The sequence below is a fragment of the Alligator sinensis genome, unplaced genomic scaffold (assembly GCF_000455745.1).
Source record: "Alligator sinensis unplaced genomic scaffold, ASM45574v1 scaffold1011_1, whole genome shotgun sequence".
NCBI classification, from domain to species: domain Eukaryota; kingdom Metazoa; phylum Chordata; order Crocodylia; family Alligatoridae; genus Alligator; species Alligator sinensis.
Window position 1 is genome coordinate 670431 of NW_005842785.1, and position 5436 is coordinate 675866.

A 5436-nucleotide genomic window follows, 5' to 3' on the forward strand; every position below is an offset into this window, starting at 1 on the left:
GGCCCCGGCCCAGGCGGCCCCCGCTCCCTCCCTCCCTCGCTCCGCGCCTGGCAGCAGCGCCTCCCTCCCTCCCTCCCCTCGGCTTTCCCACGCTGGCTGAATGTGACTTGACCCCGTTTCAAAAAAGTTTGACATAGTGCTTCAACATTTCCGCATTCCTCCGGGACTACAAAGGCTGCGGCCGCCTCCTTCTGCTTTCTGTCTCTGCTCTCTGTCTTCACACTCAATGAAATCCTTCATGTGCCTCTGCCAAAGGCGGCCGCATACCGCGAGGGTCGCCGCGGCGGGAGGCAGGCACCCACCCACCCGGCCCCGTGCGCCCTGCCCGAGTGCTCGGCGCTGCACGAACACCGCCTGCCGCATCGCCTTGCCTGTAACACCCCCGCAAAACAAACAACAAAACAAAACAAAAAACCCAACCCAACCCAAAATGCTTGATGGCCCAGGAGGGGAAGCGCTGTGCAAACAAGCTGGGAATCAATACTGCTGAGTCTTCATTGCTTGAGACTTTCCATGCACCAATCTCCCAGGAGAGCCAGTCCTTGCAGGAAGAGTTTCATTACTCAGGTGCAAAAATTGGTTCAGAAATGATACCTTTTATTAGACCAAATAGGATGCAGCAATTATTTATTGTGTTGCTGGAGTTATGTATCAGATGCAGCAGTTATTTACTGTGTTGATTAGATTTCTATACCCCACCCCAATAAAGGCTTGCGAGATCATGGCGGGGGGCGGTTTTGTGCAAGCCAAAACGGTCAAGAGGAGCCCCTACCCCGCAGGGCGGGGGGGGGACGCAGCTCGAGGCTGACCGCTTTGCTGAGGCAGGGAAGGCTTTGGGCAAAGTGGGTTGCAGAAAATTGAGGAAATATTTTCCACGGAAAAATGCAGATGCCAATCTGCTCTCCCACTGCAAGTGAGAAAGGCCAGGCATCGGCAGCTCACCCTCTTCCTTGGCCCTAGCTGCTCCATTCCACCAAATGCGTCTGGGAACCGCTGGGCGGTTCTGGAGTTTACAGCCCACCAGGCCACGGGGGGAGCGGGGCAGACCCAGAATCTCTCACTTCTTTTGCCAAAAGGGCGCTATGCATAACAATTCCTTCTGTTTACCAGCAGAAAACACTGGTATATAGGATGTTATGTACCTAGGTCTTGATCTGCTGAAGCTGACTTAGCAGTTTTATGTACATAAGATAAAAGACTTAGGGTCGGAGAGACATGCACAGAAAACAGTTTTTTGTTGTAATTTTTTTTTAATTTCATGGGTCCTCTGAGCTGTCATTAAGTCCCCTGGCTGAAACAAAGCTTGGGGTATGGATTCAATGGTTCATGCCAAAGAGGAAGACTAATACATTGGCACTCTCCATCCCTGTTCCTGAGTGGTTTCAAAGCATCACTTGGAATGAGGATGCTGAGAAAGACTGAGGTCCCTGGCTTCATCTGCCAGAAGGGTCAGCTTACACCAATGGAGATCTGGAAGCCTTTAACAAAGTTGTGTCTCCTGTGTACCAATTTTCACAGAAATCCATGCAAGCACTGAAGGATCTGCAGGAACCTGATTTATAATCTGATTTTTTAAAATTAAATATGCAGTCTTATACAATAAACTTTGTTAAATGTAATGTTAATTTTGCAAAAGGTAGTGACAACTTGTTAGAACAAATCCTAGCAAAAATTAGAAAGCTCAGAACTTAAAGTATGTAATAAAATGAGCTAAAAATCTAAATATACATAAAACTTCTTTTAAACAATAATTTTAGATATGCACAACTGACATAATATCATAACTACATGGACATTACCTCTTTTTCATTTTTTTAATATTTAGAATGTTCTAACTAACATTCTTGACCTTTTTACTGAACTGTTTTTTTCCTGAACAACTTTAGACCAGATTCAAATCCACAGGTACATGGGATGTAAAATCTCTCTCTCCCCCTCTCTGCATGAAAGAGGAGTCACATACCCGCTGGCACCTTTCCAAAAAGATTTCTAGATATTTTAAAATTCTAGCTTGGACTCTACTGGAACCCTATTTTTGGAGGCTGCCTGACCAGACACTCAATCTTTTAAACACTTAAGTGTACAACTTATTAATGGATGCAGGAGGAATAATGTTGCTATTTGGGATTTTCATTTCCATGGCAATTGTTCTGTATTGAAATCTGCAACTTTAATATTTCATTAAGAACCACTGCAGACAGTTCATAAAACTCCTCCTCAAAGCACTCTGCCTACCCAGCTCAAGAATGTATGTGATGGTTCTATATGTTATAAATGTTTTCTCTACATGAATTTGTAATGGTCTCAGTATATTTGACTACTGAAAACATAAATGTGTTATGCTACCAAACTGAATGAGTCAACAATGTTTAATGTTACACCATTTTACATTATGAAGATGCCACATTTTACAAAGCTAGCTGTGATTTCAGAAATATTTTCGAGAATGTTTTAAAGTGTTAAGAGAGTGTTTCTTTTCTCTCTTTTCTTGTAAGGCCAGGTAATTTAGTCCTACTGTCCAGGGCTTAGAAGAGACTTATAAACCTTTAAAATGACCTAAAATAAGATTTCTGTATGAAAAAAAATTGATTTCAGGCAGGAATTTCAAAACACAATTTAGTGTGAAAAGCAATAAGTAATAATGAGTAACACAACAAACCTTTCTGCCCAGAAAAAAATTGCTTGCTTGGATTTGATTAATTAAATACTATTTGAACTTTAAAACAATTGCAATAGATTTTAAAGCCATAAAAGTTGCTTCATATAACTTGCTTTGTGAAACAGTTAAAATTCAGAAAAATAGAATATGCTATTGGATGTGAAAAAGGCCATTTTTGGTCTTCTTTTGAAAAAAACCATAAAATATTTATTGTTCCAATTTCATACCAGAGACATTTTATACTTCAGTGTTTCTGTTTTAAATATACATTTTATTTTCACTTTGTATCAACAAAGAGAATAATCCACATTGTTTTTATGGTGTAAAATGTCTTCATTAATTTATATTTATTTAAAACCCTATATCCATTTTGGGGGATTGGTATTGTAAAAGTCCATTAAATATTACTAAGAAATGAAGTCAGAATAACTGAGTTTTTGGTAATTCTGCATTTATTATTATGAAATTGTTTGTTGTACTGAAAAAATTGCTCTTCTGACTGAAAGGTTAGGAGAAAACTACACTCTCAACTTTTCTTTAAATCTATCAGTTTTATTTAGTGGAATCTTTTTTTAACTCTCTTCAGCTTTTAAACAATGCTTTTAAACAGAAACTTATATGGGAAGGTATTTGAGTGCAATTCTATATTTTATTTGTTTGCAATCTTAATTAAAGTATGATTGCATGACCTTGTAACTAACACCCCAAATTATTTTTGTTGCTTTAGTGAATACAAAATACATTTTAAAAGTAATATAATTACTGAAATAAGCATACGACAGTTTATTTGAATAAACTGGAAGTGCTAGTATCAAGAACTGCTATGAATAGTCTAAGACTTTCAGAAAGAAAGATGCACACTACATTGTTTTGTTTTGTGTGTTTCATCTCTGTTTCAGGAACTGCTAAAAGTTTGTTGGGGATTACACAGTTGGTTTTACAGGAAATCCTCATGCAAATCAGAATGAAACTTATTCTTCAGAAATAACAGAGGTTTTGGGCGAGAATGTGGCTATATATACACTATTATTCAATATTGCCTATTTATGTCTGTTTAACTTGCAACATCCATTTTAGCTGACAAGGTATGATTTTTACCCTTTTAGTAAGGCAATCCCGCACACAAAAACACTTAGGTAGTTGAAAAACTAAGCAATGTTTTGCCAGAATAGACATAAATCAGTTGAGTTAGTACTACAAATCATGGATAATTGTAGAATCCCCTAATACGAAGATAATCTTATAACACTAGAGTAAAATTTAAATACTAGAGTAAAATTTAAAAATATATTATAAACGGCCTTTATCAAGTGTAAAGAATTTTTATAAGTAAAATAGTGTTCATTACCTGTTGAAATATCTTAAAAAATCCATATTTCATAAATCAAAGATCATGTTGAATTTAGAAAACCAATTCTTAATTTAACAATTGCATTATATAATTTTGTGTGAACACTTGAAATGTCAAGATACAGAAAATACTTTTTAAAACTTCTTTTAATAGAGCATAGACATCATAAAGAAAATGTATCTATAACAAATGCAACATAGACTTTATACTAGTGTTTAATTAAAGAAATCAATTGTCATATTCACATTCTTAATTAGTAAAATCAGAATACACATCTCTGAATTGTGTTTTCTGAAAGGCACACCAGCTTATAAAAACATCCACAGAGTGTTTTAATTAATGCATATGACACTAAAATAATGTTCTAATCTATGTAAATAATCTAATCTATGTATATAACCACTGTATAATTGGCAGTCATTAAGGTATCTTAAGCCAATTTCAGCATGATTCTGTTTAGTTTATTTTTCTTGCAATCAGTCTTTGTTTATAGCTGATAATTTTGTTTTACAAATTGTATTTTTCTATTATTGGAATAATAAATTATAGTCGGGGACTATTGCTGTTTCCTAATGTAAAGAAGTACTCTATAATGTTATGTAATTCAATACCCACATATTTTCCCCTATTTGTTTGTATATGCTTTAGTAATTACAAGTCCTAGTGAGAGCCAATTAAATATGCCATGTGAAAAGTATGTCTACAAAACAGGGTAAGCATACTTGCTGTAGGAAAAGCTGGATCTTTCTAATGGGTGTATTTGACTAATATAACATATGTAACCTATATGCCCTCCTCTTTAGACAAGACCTTTGTTCTAGAATGTTATTTTTTCCATTATTTGGTGCCTTAATATCAGCCTGTGCCACGGAAGACTAATAGAAAAATAGGTATTTTTCTCTGAGTAAATAATTTCTTGCCTGTTGTAGCAGGGTTGGAGTGTTGTTGTAGCTATGGTAGTCCAGTAAATGTATGAGAAACAAGTGTTTTTGTTATATCTTTTATTGGACCAACTATATAGTTCAGGCACAAAGAACCCAAAGCTTGTCCAACTAGTGTTCTGAATATACTGTTGATCCAATAAATGATGACACCAAAAAAACCCAACCTTTGCCTATTGCTACTTTTATTATTGTATCATGTAAAAACCTCTAAATGAGATCTGGTAGCCCCCAAATGAGGTCTATATTGTGTTGGGCACTAAACAGATATATAATAGCTTGCAATCTAGACAATTAAGAAAGACAAAAGATATGAGGGGAAACAAAGGTACAGAGAAGTGAAGAGACTTGTGTAAAGTCAATTAAAAAGAGAATCCCGTATACTACCCATAATTTACAGATCCAAACATACAGCTTCAGAACTAAAGACATTTAAGACATTTAAGGAAGGTAAATGACTAGCATTTTATCTGCTTTCTTCAAGA